General features: G+C 43.9%; 1 protein-coding gene across 5 annotated transcripts in view; it reads right to left on the reverse strand.

Annotated features, from left to right (window-relative positions):
* Positions 1-15631, reverse strand: part of ANO10 (anoctamin 10) — a 217060-nt gene that overhangs the window by 17615 nt on the left and 183814 nt on the right. The window contains exon 13 of one of the 5 annotated variants that reach the window (XR_015552203.1): positions 5404-5662. The exons of the other annotated variants lie outside the window; for them this stretch is intronic. The gene's annotated coding sequence lies outside the window, so the exon portion shown is untranslated. The remainder of the gene's footprint in view (positions 1-5403; positions 5663-15631) is intronic. 5 annotated transcript variants of the gene reach the window in all.

Below are 15631 nucleotides of genomic sequence, written 5' to 3' on the forward strand. Positions count from 1 at the left end.
TAAATCCAAGGGGCACATCCTGGTCCTCATCTGATGCCTTCATAGCCACATGTCACATTTTGCCACTCCCTCCTTCCTGTCACTTCTGCCCTTGACTGTGTGACATGACAACTTACCCGGCCTTCCTGCACTTGCTCCTCGCTATCTGCTCTGCAGGCCCATTCCCTCCTGGCTGGCCCTCAACAGTTGGCATTCCTCAAGGATCAATCCTAGGCCCTCTCTTCTTTTCACTTTAGATCAGCACTGTCCGACAGAACTCTCTGTGGTGATGGGAATGTTTTATTAAGCATTTAAAATGTGGTTAGTGTAACTGAGGAACTGAATTTTTAATTTGAACTAATTTAAATTTCAAGAGCCACAGGTGGCTAGTGGTTACCATGCACAGTGCAGCTCTATGTGCTCTCCCTAAGAGAGAGCACACACACCCGTGGCCTCAGCCACCATCTAAATGCAGAGCACACAAGCATCTTGATTTCAAGCCCAGATTTTCCTCTGAACTCACATAACACTCACATAACCGCTGCCCACTTGACATCTTCCCTTGGATGTTACTAAATTGACAAAACTAAACTCAAGATCATCTTCTGAAGCCAGGCTATCTTCCTACTCAGTTAAGTGTACAGCACAAGAGCATCGGAAACCAAGTTTGGTTGACTTCATCGCCTAATCATTTCTCAAATTTGTCTACTTCTCTACATCTTGACTACTTTCACATGAATCCATCATGGAAACTGGTGAAACAACCTCCTTACTGATCTACTCATATCCTCTCCCGCTACACCCCCCAACCTGGCCTCTATGATGTAACTTAAATGTAAATGTAAAGATGCTCTACAGGCTTAAGCCCTGTCAGTGGCTTTCTGTGCTTCTGGGCTAAGGCACAGTCCAACGTGCAAGAGTCAATCTTGCCAATTCCTGGCCAACTTTCCACGGCCCTCCATCCTTCCCTCCAGCCACACTGGTTTTCTTTCTGTCTCCTGCAGTTATCATGGAGGGATTTTATCGTTTCTTTTTGACTCTCTTCCTAGTTTTCAACATCACCTTTCATAACTCTGGGAAGCAAACAAACAAAAACCCTCCTGTTAGCCACATCATGAAGATTCCCAAAGAGCTGGCTATTAAGTGATGGATGCCATGGAAGTAAAGACCCGCTTATTTGCTTTCTCCCTTATATGTCTCTATACACCTATGTCCCTTCCATATAAAAGCAGAATAGGAAGGGACTGTGCTAATCTGTCTGTCTGCCCTCCTGCTAGCTGGGGAGCAAAGTCAGCTTGAATATTTCCAGTTAGAGGGAGGATGCCCCTCACAAAGAAGACAGCCCCCCACCCTCATTCTGGTCAACTTTGATGATTAGAAAGGTCTCCTTTATATTTTGCCCAATCTGTCCCATTATTCCTTCTGGCCAGTGGTCCTAGATCCCCCTTCTGGAGTCATAATAAAAATGACAACAGTGAGAGCAACTACTATTTACTCAGTGCCTATCACTCTGCCGGCACTGTGCTAACCTAACGACTCCGTGAGCCGGACACTATTATCTCCAGTTTGCAACACAAGAACCTAAAACTTATAGAGAGAATAATTTGCCCTCAGTATTATTCTGATTGCTCCTGAATTCTTCAGTCTTTACTGAAATGCAGTGCCTAGAATTTAACATGATACCCCCATCCTTGCCATGCCAAGTGTGGTCCACGGAGCGGCAGCATCTGCTTAACCTGGGAGCCTGTCAATGCAGAATCTAGGGCTCCACCCCGGACCTGCTCAATCAGAATCTGCATTTTAACAAGATCCCAGAGGATTCACGGGCACTTGAGTGTTTGACAGACACTACTCTCAGGGTGCCCAGAATACAGCTGGAACATTCACTTATTAATTCATTAGACCAACGAACAGTCATAAATACCTACTACTCGTGTCAGGCATTGTGCAGACACCAGGGATTCTCCAAGCCCCTTAACGTAGAGCTTGGGTCCAGAAGCTAGATGTGTAGGGCTGAAGAGCCGGGAAGTGCTAGGCGGGAGTTGGATGGAGAAACAAGGAGGCAGCGCTCAATTCTACTTGGGGCCAGGAAAGGCTGGACAAGCTAGCACTTGATCCAGTATTAATCAAGGGAAAGTGTCTGCTGAGCTGTCACTGAGAGGCTTTCTGAGCAGTGATATTGTAACGCCAAAGAATGAAGGTGGCAGAGAAATCCAGAGAATGAGATTGGGCAGGAGAGGTGGCCAGTGCTGGGCCCAGGAGGCCTCGGGTTCGCGCCCCTTTGTTCTGGACATTATTCCTGCAGCCTCTGGTTACATAAGCTTCTTTGGCAGCCTCGCTTCTAGCTTATTTGTACTTGCAGCCAAGGAGAAAGGCCTGATTTTTTTCACATGTACTTGGTTTGGTCAGATTTTTTTGCCTCTACTTTTGTGATTGATTTTTAAAAAAAATAAATTGCAAGACTTTCAGTTTATCCTGATTAAATTTTAATTTGTCCTTTTTGGTCTTGGTCATCGAAGCCTGTCATAATTGTTTTTAATTTCTTCATCTGGTGCATTCCACCACCTTTTCTTTCCATCTTTATTTTATGTACCTCCCATTGGTGTACATTCTCCTGACACTCAGAGCTTCTTGCAAACTTTAATCTATCAGAACAAGGTACAGTCCCTTCTACTGCTACTCAGTGCCTTCCCTCCCCACCTGGTCTCTACTTCCTCCTTACTATAAGAGCTCATCTTTCACTCTAGAAGTTGAAAATGCCAGATGCTTTCTAAGTCTCCCCAATAGTCAGGGCATGAACTAGTAACTAAATCCTGGCCAGTGGGGCTTGAAAGTAACTCTGCTGGGGAACTTTTGGGCAAGGTTTTCTTCCCTAATGTATGGAGACTCTGAAGGAAAGCCACCTTTTCTTCTCCCTTGCCTTTGGACATAGGTGTGAAGATATGATGTCTGGAGCTGTGGCATCCATCTTGCGGCCATGCTGAAAGCCAACATACTGAGGATGGCTGGATGGGAAAATAGAAAAAGCCTACCTAGTTCCTTAATGACACCACTAGGCTGTTCCCTCAACTCTTACAGGTCACTTACGGATTTATTGTTATATTAGACTTCATGTTCATTTAATAACTTTTATTCTTTATATGGGAACCGAGAGATATCCTAGGCTACGAAAGTTCCTAAATCTCATTATTCTTATGTTCTCCTGTAAATTACTGGGCATCTTCTCAACTAAATATGTCATATCTGCTGTTTACAATTCTACTTAGTCTGAAGGCTTTGTTTGGACATGTTTTTCTCCCTTAAGTTCTAATTTAAAGTTCTCTTGATTACACTGGCCAATTTTCTGACAAATTCATTCTTCTGGTGTATTTTGTGGTACTTTTTATTGGCTGTTATACTCTGATATTTTAGGCCTCATTTAGAAACCCAAATCATGTTCTTTGACATTCCATGCAGCTATTTATTTCCCTTTCTTTTTGGTTAAAAAGTCTTGATCCCGAACATGAGACAGCACTGGGTCCCCCTCTCCGGCACAGTGCTCCAGCATCAGTAGGGAAGCAACCTGAGTGACCTCCCGTGAGCCGAGGTCCCTGGGGCCCATCTCACTTGGCCCCACAGGATGGCGACCTCAGGCATCCCACCTCTCTCCCCAAGCACCCCTCAGTCAAGCCCTCACAGGCTCTGGTCTCTGCCACCCCTCCTGCATTTCCAGATCTCTTCCTTTCTCATCTGCCCTTTCCAGTGTAAGGCAATCAGCCTGTCGTCTCAGTCCTCTCCCCAACCCCCACCAAACCCTAATTATTCTGCTCTATACACAAGCCTAGGGACTGAGCTAGTAGAGAAAGAACACTCTAGGAGGAGGGAAAGGTGTGAACACTCACAGGGTATTATAACTGTTTTTTCTATCACACTTCATTTTCACGAGAATCAGGGGAAGTTTAGGGTGACTGGTAGGGCTGATAAGTGTTGGCAGATTTGCTTTCACATCTTGGAAATATGTGCCAAAGAGACAACATCCTTCCTGCTTGGCAGTGCTGGCCTTATATTTGTGTCCTCTGGTCCCGCCCCCAGGCACTGTGGCCCCTTGTGGTCAGCAGCAGGCTTCCTCCAATCTGTCTATGATGTTTTCTTCTTGTCCTAAGGCTTGGCATGCAGCTTCCCTGGAAAAGTCCAGATTTACCTTCTACGGGAACACGCTCCTGTCATAAATACGCCAGTATTAGCTCTGCGTTTTTCTTTTTCCCCTGTGTCAAATTCTTCCACCCTCACCTCTTGACTCTAAGCCTCTTCAGGATATTTGTTTTCCTGGCTTCCTTCTTGAATTTTTTCCATCCTGCACAAGAATGTTTAATCCCCTCTAATATGTGAGAGCCCAGACCTCTTCTAGCAAGAAGATCAGCTAGAATTTATAGAAAACAATTTAAAAAACACCTTACACTTGCATGTAGTTTTCACATCTGACAGGATCATTTCCCCTGCTGGCCAAGACGACCAAGAGGTGCACCTGCGTAAAGCAGCAAGGGCTACTTGGGGGCCAGCCGTGTGGCGCCTGAGAGGCACCTGGCCTCCCTTATCTCTAATTCTCGCAATGTTTCCCAGTTACAGATGCAGAAACTGAGCTCACAAAGGTTAGCTCACACGCCTACAGCTAAAAACTTTACATCTTAGAATATAAACCTAGGGCTGCTCGGGTCCAAACCACTGTTCTTCCCAAATCTCTCAATTTCCATATTTTCTGGCATTCAAGGAAAGTATGCTCCTCTGTGGCTTTTCCTAAAAACAGTTGTTTTGATTTCAGGCAACTACGATTTTGCTGCACTTGTTTGCTCTGCTTTGGCTCCTACCCAGTGGAGAAAGGGGCATGAGCCGGGGGAGGGGCTGGGCAGCTCAACTCTCTGATGCACAGAGAGAAACCATCTGTGTTTCAGGCCCCCAGGACAGTTTTCTAGCAGATTCTCCTGCTTTTCTTTTAGCTTTCTCCTTTTATAGATGACAGATTTTGAAAAGCATGTTTTTTAATTTAGATGAAGTGTCATTTATTGATTTGTTCTTTTATGGATTATGCTTTACGAGTTGCATCTAAGAAATCTTTGCCTAATGCAAGTTCACAAAGATTTTATGTTTTTTTTTCTAGAAAATTTAGACTTTTAGGTTTTACATTTTGTCTATGAGCCACTTTGCTGTGAAGTGTGTGCCCATGTTCATTTTTTTGCGTATGAATATCCAATTGTTCCAGCATCGTTTGTTGAAAAGACTAGCCTTTCTCTACTGCACTGTCTTTGTGCTTTGTCAAAAATCAGTAGTACATTCTGGTGTCTGTCTCTCTCTCTCATACTATTGGTTTTCTTCAAATATCTGATGCTCCTTGGTGGTTTCTTCACATTTTTGAAAGCAAGACTAGGTGATTCTTGGTGGTCTACTCACATTTGGGAAGAAAAACCAGGTGACAACGATGGGGAGCTTCCAGAGCTCTCCTCTCTCCTTGTCCTCCCTCTGAATGGCAGGGGGGTAGTCTCTGTAGCAGACTGCAGATGCCAACGAGCCTGTTTCTCTGTAGGGTGTGTGTGCAGGCAGCAGGCAGGTGATCTGCAGGCGGTGTGAGGAGCCACAGCAGAAAAGCCCCAGTTGCACAGGTTTAGCATCTTCCATCCCTGGGTACCATGGCCTTTCTTGTGTCCTCTCCCTATGGGTTGTGGAAGCCCAGAGTAACTTGGAGATCCTTCACAGTTCCAAAGCTTCTCCCATAGCCCCCACCCCAATTTTCTCCCTTTGGGGAAGTAGAACTCCTTTGATGAGCCCCCCGATGCTGGCCTGCTCCTGGTTCCCTTCCCACCAGAATGCCCTCAGCTTGGAGCCGCTCTCATCCCCAGCAGTGGGCTGTGTCTGCAGGGGCTGCAGCTTCCCTGCCATAGTTCTCTGCCAACCTTTCCCATTCTGCTTTCTATTTTACAGAAATTTCTCAATCTTTTTTGGTTAGCTGAAGGTACTCTTTCTCGTTTTCCAACATTTTTACTGGATTTATGCTTTTCTTATATTTTTCCTTTTGTTTAAATTTGGTTTTTGGAGGAAGCAGAAGTAAAAGGGATATGTTCAAGCTAGGAATCCTATTAGATGGCAATAAGTGTTAGGGACATGTGAACTCACTTTCCCACAGCATGTCCACTAGGTCATCCCCAGAGACAGAAAGCAGAACTGGAGAGATTGCCAGGCCAACCAGTGATACTACATACAGTAAGCTGGCTGGCTGGAAGCTTGGGAAAGTCCTGAGCCTTTGTGGTCTCATTCCCCATCTGTAAAACACCACATCTTTAAAAGATTTCTTCTGGCAGTGAGCTACCACGGGTCCGTGTAAGGGAGACAGCCAGAGCACAGCAGGCTAGATGAAGAGCAGGGATGCTAAGCCACAAGTCGAGCATCACACACTTTGTCAAGAATCAAGCCCAAGGCCGGCCCCGTGGCTTAGCGGTTAAGTGCGTGCGCTCCGCTACTGGTGGCCCGGGTTCGGATCCCGGGCGCGTACAGACGCATCGCTTCTCCGGCCATGCTGAGGCCACGTCCCACATACAGCAACTAGAAGGATGTGCAACTATGACATGCAGCTATCTACTGGGGCTTTGGGGGAAAAAAAAAGGAGGAAGATTGGCAACAGATGTTAGCTCAGAGCCGGTCTTCCTCAGCAAAAAGAGGAGGATTAGCACGGATGTTAGCTCAGGGCTGATCTTCCTCACAAAAAAAAAAAAAGAATCAAGCCCATAGTCCGTCACGCCAAGAACATTTTATCTTTTCCTTAATCTTGTTGCACAATGGACTTGAGTCTGCCTCTGTTTTCTGGAAGAAAAGTACACATGTGCATGTATTTCTAATATCTAGTCAGTACTTAGCAGTACCAGGTTTTTTAAAACTATATTGAGAGATTTTGTTTTGTCCTTAAAAGCATCAATCATCTTGGTCCCACAGTTTTTTTAGTTTCCATAGTATTTTTTTTCCTGAGTAAGACAGGCTGGCCACACCACTTATGGAGGAACTGCTAGAGTGAAGTACCAGGAACCAGCATCATCAAACACGCACTTTCCATCACGTAATCAATCATTCATGATCCGAAGGAGAACAGAGTTTCATTTAAAAAAATAAAATAAAAACTCCAAAATTTCAGGTTCCCTTCTAGGCTGAAGTTCTATTATTAAATCACTTTGCATAAAAACACATTAAATTTTAATAAAGGAAAAAATCAAACACAAAAATATCCCACAAATGCACTTAAAGACTCACTTCTTTTGTTAATGGGTTTCTTGTGTTTACGGTGTTAGACTCTCTTGTTAATTTTGATCTGGCTGTTTACACACATTTTTAATTTGTTCAATCATTTCACAGACCAGTAGTTTCATGGTTCAATTTGTTTCAGACAAAACGGAGTGTTACAAAATATCCCAGACTATTTTCAGGTTGGAAAAATTAATGAATTGAAATTGGGACAATTCTGCATGATTGCTTTTTTTTTGTTCTAGTTACAGAACGGAGTCCTTTCCATAAATATAAAAATGTTTGGTACTAACAAAATATATATAATAAATGCAAATATCTTCCTACATTTCCTAATCCTCCCCTTGCCTTCATTCTCTGAAGTGTCCAAAAGCCATCACATTTTTAGATGCAGGTTTAACTGATGCTGACTGTGTGTCAGTCAGTGCCAGGCCTGCTCTCCTCCTTACCCTATGCAGTGGCTCCGAGAAGCACCTGTTTTACAGAGAGGTCACTGTGTGCAGGACGAAAGCAGGAGCTGTGGCACAGACAGTCTCGAACACCACCCAGCAGGCTTTCCCCTCAGCTCAGTGGCCGCAAAACCTGGGAACAAGAGACGGCTCCCTGCTGTACCTGCTCATGTGCTGGTTTTCCTTAAAGCAAATGAACACTAACAAAAAAATTTACTTCTCATAAATCTATGAAGTATTACTCTTCCCATTAAAAATTATAAAATATTTCACAAAGACACGGAGTTGGAGAGAATACATAATACCAGCTCCCCAGCCTCTTTAAGAAATGAACATTGCTAATACAATGGATTCTGCCTTGGCAGCCCCTCTGGATCTCATCTTCCACTCTCCACCCCCAGACGGGACGACTCCCCTGGGTTTGGTATTTATCATTCCGATGTGGTTCCTCCCCCAGATGTATTATACCTAAGTATATGCAAAGTATTACTTTGCGCGTTTTAAAAGTTTATGTTAGTGGAAGAGTTGCCTCCAGGGGGCTCCTGTGTGAACTGGTTACCCATGTGCTTGGGTGGCTACCTCCCCCAGCAGCCCTCACCCAGTGTGCTGCAGAAACGTCATCCCTGTGCTGGAGGCTGAGGGAGTCCTGGTCCTGTCCAAGGCCATCCTCTCCACCTGTGCTCTCAGTCCTACAGCAGCCCCATGCCTGGCCCTGTCAACACGGCACCACACCCCACCAGCACCACTGGGGATTATTAGCCAGCCCAAAGGTGAGTGCTGAGATGGAAGAAGTGACTACAGTTACACGTCTTCTCTTCAAGCTAATTTAAAAACACACACCTTGGTGTCCTCATTGAAGATAATTAGACAACTGACATCTCAAGTGGGACAAAAGTGCTCTATAACAAATCAGCATATTACTAAGACCTCATCTGCAGTCTACTGAGGATTTCAGCTCTGCTCCAGGCAAATTAGAAGGACATCTTACCAGCAAGCATCATGCCATGGCTGATATTCATTTTGTCTTAAGGCAAACTGCAACCTTCCTCACCAACCCAGGATTAAACATGCCTCCTCTGTCTTCCCCCCGCAGTTCTGCTAAGCCTCTAATTCATCCTGCTCAGTGTTCAAGCCAGTTGTTGGCATACTTCTTCCTCTACTCGCTGGCCCCAGCCCTGAACACTGGACCTTGCAAACAGTGAGTGCTCAATGCAGGTGGAACCCTGCACAGGGTAGAGCCACAGTTCTCAAACTGTGCACAGAGGCACCCCAGAGCACTACAGTGAACCCACGGGGGTGCCGCAAGATATTTTAAATTTTTAAGAGAAACACAGCAACGGTTAGCAGATGTCAGACAAGAGCCCACGAAGGTTAGTCTTCCTTCACACCTGGTGCTTTCCATCTAATACCTAGTGAGATGAGCCTCACTGAGGGAAATGGTTTTGGCTGGGGGAGCAGAAAAAAGGTCATCTGGGCACACGGGGAGCTTGGGGCAGGGCTGGGCCTGTGTGGGTGCAACAGCAAGATGCCTAGGGCAGCACAATAGGCTGGGCTGCTCCAGGAGTGTGGGAAAGGGAGAGGGAGATGTGGCCTATCACCAAAGAAGGCTGGAGTGGGGGTTGTGTGGAGCCAATAAATGAGAATACCCTGTGCTCCAGAAGATGTGAAAAGGCATTTTTCCTGTACTGCACACCCCCGATCCTATTCCAACCCCAAGGTAAATCGCATAGTAATATTTTACATTAGCCATACTTTGTTTTAAAAAGGCTTGGTCAGCTTGCCTATAAACGTAACTACAAATGATCACCCTCTCCCTATGAGAAAATGGGTTCTACATTCCAAACAATTGGCTTATAATAGAATCTTTCAATTTAATAAACATTCACTGAGTGCCTGTGGTGGGCACACCCTAGGGTATATTCTAGGGTCCACCTCCCCCCACAATGATTCTCATCTCCTGGGATCCATGCCTTGGACAATCCCCTCCCCTTGAGTGTGAGTGGAAGCTGAGACTTGCTTCTAATCAACAGATTATGGCAAAGGTGATGGGATGTCACTTGCATGACAGTGACACTACATGACAAAGGTGAAGGGATTCTGCAGATATAATTAATGTTCCTAATCAGCTGACTTTAATCAAAAGGGAGATTATCCTGAGTGGGCTGGACTTAATACATCAGAGCCCTTTACAAGAAGGCACAGGCTGTCTCTGAGGTTGGAGACTCCAAGCAGAGAGACACTTCATTGCTGACTTTGAAGAACTAAGTTGCCATGTGGTGAGTGCCCTATGGAGAGGCCTACCCGGGAAGGAACTGTGGGTGGCCTCCAGGAGCTAAGCGTGGTCCCCAGCAGACAGCCAGCAAGAAAATGGGGACCTCACAGTCTTACTGCCACAGGAGATGGATTCTCCTAACAACCACAGAGAACCTGAAGCAGATCTTTCTGCAGTTGAGCCTCTGATGAGGCCAAAGCCCCCACTGACACCTTGACTGCAGAGAAGACCCTGAGCAGAGGAGCCAGTCAAGCTGTGCCCAAGCTCCTGACCCACAGAAACTGCGAGATAATAAATGTGTGTTGTTTTAAACCAGTAAACTTCTTGTCATTGGTTACAGAGCAATAGAAAACTAATACAGTACCCAAGGTAGGAACTATTTATGCTACATTCTTGATGCACTGAGTACACAGAACAGTCAAGCAGAAATTAGCTCCAAACTTTTTATGGTTTTAAATAAGTTAATATTTAGAAAATGTTTCAAATCTGTGCCATAATTTTTATCTGCAAATTGATCTAACACATCCTTTCAATCTTAAGCAAATCCAAATTCCTGTGTGTTGCTTGGCTCTTTTGGAAAACTGTTGCTGGTTTTTCAGGATTTTGATGGCTCTAACTTTTAAGAAACTCGACCCTTTGGTGAACTCTAGACACTAGAGTCCCAAGCAATCCCACCTGGAGGAATCCTGGAGGTAAACAGGGTGTTGTATCTTCATTAGAGGGAGGACCTGTGGACTCCTGAAGCAGCTCACAGGGAGGAGGCCAGATATGACGTGAGAACGGCCACTTCAACCCAGGAAGTCCCAATGACCTTCCATGAGCCCACCGCATTGACTTCATGAAGATTCAAAGCTTTCTGTTAATTTATGAGAAACTGGCATACTACTCCTTAACCCTTTTTGATCTGTAGGTTTCTTCCAAAGAACTAGAATTCAACCTAAAATGTATACTTATCATTACCTAATTATCGATAAATTTATCTAATATTGTTAGATTTTCATCAACTGCTTTGCCAAAGGTAATTATCTACTTTTTTGGGCCTGAAAAAAAAACACCAATTTTCCTGTAATTTACTTCAAGTGGCACAGTAATTAAGGTAAAATAATTATTTTAGCCATTCTTGAAAGTATATTGTGGAAAACGAGGAAAAAAGAAATCATCACTCCGGAGCAGGGCCCTGTCAGCAGAAAAGCAGGCTAACCAGAGACGTTACCGTGATAAACAGGAACGCATTCAGTCACAGAGATGCAGCCTCAGGGGAGCAGGAAGAATCCCATCTGCCATGGCAACCACTCAGTGCCATCTTCCGGCACCTCCTGAACCGGCCTCTAGGAAGAGACCGGCCCAGGACGGGCTCCTGCTCCTACGTCTGCAGTGTCCTGAGCAGGCTGCAGTTGGTCCATGCTGCGTCAGAGCCCTCACTGCCCAGAAACACGATGGAAACACCAAAAGCATCTGATGTGCAAATGCTTTCACTCACCAAATTCAACTTATTTACAAAACATGGGGATATTTAGTTAAATCTGATCAAGACCACATTTTTAGAGGCAAAGTTTTAAATGTTGTGAGCCAATACTGTAATCTTAGAGGCAAAAAAGGAGCCATCATCACCTGTTTGCTGCTAATTGTGAAACAACCATCACATTGTTATGCTGGTAAGTTATTAGCACATGGAGAACTGTCTCCAGCACACACAGCATAGCTGATAGGAAGGCAGTTATTAATGACACTGATGAATCACGTGCCACCCAATGCACGACTGTCAAAATATGTAGAACGCACTCTAACGACAGGTGTGCTGGAAGTCTCTCCCCAAAGAGACTGCTTCTTTTTATCTCTAGTTAACTCACAGAGCTGTACTGTAACCTTTGAAAAAGTTAAAATTAGTTCACAACTCCACAGCAAAAAGATGAAGTGAACTCTAAATTCCATTTACAATATCCCAAATTGTCTCCCCATCTTTGGGAACACAGGCATTTTAAACAATGGTGCCATTGGATCACATGACTGTCATTTGAACACCTAGGGGAGTAGCCCAGTGGGTGTCCCCACCCCACGGTGTGCATGTAGAGTCTCCACGAGAAGAGCTGCCCTATAGCAATGGAGGTTCCTCAGGGATCTCCCGGTCCGAGTCCTCAGTTTAGCAATGAGGGTACAGAAGCAAAGGTTACGAGACTTGCCCAAGCTTGCCTGGCTTCTCCGTGCCCGAGTTCAGACTGGAATCCATGCCTCAGACTCATCAATTCCCAGAATGCTGGTTAAGGTCCCTTGACCCTACGAGGGGAGATTACCAAAATAATTGCAAGTATTCAAACCCCAAATAAAATGTTTCTCTCCCTACCCTACACTTCTGTGAGTCGCAGGTCCAGGGCCTGTTCCTAAGGATCTTTCACTAGGATAACGGTACTGCCTCAAGCAGCAGTGTGTGCACCACCTTCTTTGGGAGTATGTGTGCAAATAAGGCATCACCGGATCAAGGAGTACAACGCCACTTTTTAATGCACACTCACCACAAACTCGGTATTCAGAAAACACAGACGAGCCACACTCTGGTTGTGGCCTATTCCAGGACACAGGTATGTAAACCGTGATCACAATGCAGCATGACATGTGCCCACAAAAGACGGCCTCACAGTGGTGGTGACCCATAACGTGAGTCTTAAAAGAGGAGGAGAATGTTTCCAGAGAGACAAGTGGACAAAAGGGAACCAGAGTGAAGAGAAGGTGCAAAGGCAAAAGGAACCGGGCGCAGTTCTACGTGCCCGCAGAGAGGGGCTTGCGCAGGGAGACGAGGCTGGTAACACAGTCATGGTGAGGTGCCAGGGTTTCTCTTAAAGAATGTGGAGATGCTGAAGGATTCTGAGCAGGAGCACAACATGGAGTTATATGTCTATTTGGGAGAACAAGCTGTGGCAGCAAAAGTGAAACAGGATTGGAGAGAGGAAGACTGGAGGTGGGGAGCCCAGGCAGAGGGCTGCGGTAACAGTTCAGGGGGAGGGGGGAGAGAGCCCGTTAACGGATCCCTCAACGCATTCCTGACTAAAAAGAACGTTTCACTAGAAAAATACTGGCAAAGTCCAGATACCACTTAAAATCACAAGTTAGGGACCTGAATTCCTAACCTTACCAAAGGAAACCTAAAAACCCAACTTGTAACCATAATGAGCAGTCCTTGGTCAAAGAGAGTTCTCAAATGATGTACAAGAAGAATCTTAGTTCTTCTAGAAACTGATTTATTAACATAGTGTATTAACTAACTATATCTTAGAGGTTTAAGTTATATTACTATATTCCTTAGAATGATAATTTCTGTACTCTTTAAAGTTCAAAGTGAAAACAGAGACATAAGGGAAACCAGCAGTATATGTGGTGATTTTGAAAATGGGTTTGATTTTCACCTTAGTGCTTGCTCCTTTGAGGAATTCAAGGGTGTAATTTAAGAGTCTAGCAGCTGAAGAATTATAATCAGCAGTTAGAATTTCACCAAATACATATCACTTCCACATCTCTCCTTTCATGCTGCCCCATGTTTTACTCATTGCCCTGTTGAAGACGCACAAAAAGTACATAACACGTCCCCTGAATGACTTCAGATCAACTTCAGGTGATCTGAAATCTCTGCGGTCAAGTGACCTCTGAGCTCACTGAAGAGACTGCAGCGGGCACTCTACCTGAGGTCAGGACTGGATCGCTCTCCTGCCAGCTTTTTACTTTTACCTTCTGGCTGGAGATTCTAGATACAAGATCACAGTGTAAAGGTTTTGTAGCTCTAGACATTTTCTGACTAGTTACAACGTCTGTCCGACACCAATCTTTTCTTGCTTTCAAGTTACCTTAAGTATGAACTATTCAACAACATCTGGTGAAATTGATGCAGCCCACCCCTCACCGCCACGACGGCCCAGTCAAAGATCCAGCAACCACAGAAGAGGAATGGAAATGGAGGAGTCTGCGGAGCCAGGGCCATCAGGAGAGAAAGGAGGTACTATTCGTACTTCCTCTGTAGCCCAGCATCTATCTCTCTCAGAATTTTGTTTCTCCAGATATAAAATGCAGTTCATGTTACTTAGAATTAATTACTGCAGGGAACTGGAATGAATTTTACCAGTTAATTTTAATATACAATAAAAGAACAATTACAACAGAAAAAAACCATTCAAAGGCACATGCGTATTAAATTGCTAAATTGTCAGTAAGATAAAAACCAACTAACCCATCTAATTTATATTTCACACTTGGGATTAATGTTGTGTTAACAAAATACTGGATTAAAAAAAGCACTTGAATTGTCAAGTGTTTTAAGGGAAGTTGATGTTTTACAACTTTTTACATTACAGTTGAATATTATTCTTTTTTCAGCATTATTATTCCTGAAGACATCCTTTAAGGAGAAAACTGGAAGGAGGAAGAGAGTGATCTGAGTCCTTAATTTGTGTTAAATGAGAAGTTGTGATTGTTTCTACTATGCTAATTGCTTTGGAAAATGAGCAATAAAATGTATTACATTTTATGAGATTATCTAACTTTTTCCCGCCTCACCAAATGTACCATATTTAACATAAGCTGAGAGAACGATGAAACAAAGGAAATAATGTCGCACAAGGTTTGTTTTTTAACTGTATTTTACTAAGAAGTTGTTGCAAAAAGGTTTTTCCTCTAAGTAACTTTAAATATGTCCTATTACTGTCATTTTAAGAATTTATTTTAAAATATTAAAATCTTCTTTCTGGCCCCATATCTGATTCTGCAGGGCAATACTATTTGAATTCCATTACCTAGATTGTAACAGAATCTTCTATGACTGCAGTATTGAGTCCTTCTGTATTTATATTTTCTTAAAAAAAAAAAAAAAAAGACATTCCAAGCCTTCGGCATAGTAAACTATTTTGATGAGCTCTTGAAAACCATAAGAAAACACAATGTGTCTTTTCAATCAGGGTGCCCTACATATAACTAGCAAGAGGATAACATCACCAAGCCCATTCCATCCCACTCAGCCTCAGATATCTAACAGAACACTCAGAAAATCCACGCTAGCCCACTGCATTTAGTTGCATGAGAAAACATACTTTGAGTACAACAGTGCTACATTTGTGCAAAAAGATGTTTTCTGTGAACGTTTCCAGGTGGAGAATATGCTTCCAAAGTGGACTAAAGAACACCTCTTCTCTGATAACTCTTGAATAAACAACTACAGTTCTGGTAACATGGCAAACAGAAGCTAACACCTTCCTCACTGGTTTACCGATAAGTTCCACAACACCAGCATGACGAGGGGCTTCAGCAAATTGCTGGTATGTGTACACTTGTTTTGTGTGTGTACTGAAAACCAATTATTACCTCAACCATTATGTCTACAGCATTAGGCAGTAAGTGTTTTGATTCACTTTTACACTTAAGTGTAGCGATGCTGTAGGGAGTTAATTATGGAAAATCGGACGGGGAAAAATAAAGTATGACTAAGCTGTTAATCCAGAATTCACTGGACCCTACATTAAGAATCAAAGGGAGAGACAGCCCACTCTGGTGTCATACTCAATACCACCTTTTCGTCCAATAATTTTCCTGTAAGAGAAACCTGCCTCCCATCTTACTTACATCCCTTCAAAAGCAGATCATACTGATTTGACAACTGTCTTACAGCTGAGGACTAATTATTTTGAGTGTCCAA

Source organism: Ceratotherium simum, chromosome 5 (genome assembly GCF_057802395.1).
Source record: "Ceratotherium simum simum isolate JZ-2026a chromosome 5, ASM5780239v1, whole genome shotgun sequence".
Taxonomy (NCBI): Eukaryota; Metazoa; Chordata; class Mammalia; order Perissodactyla; family Rhinocerotidae; genus Ceratotherium; species Ceratotherium simum.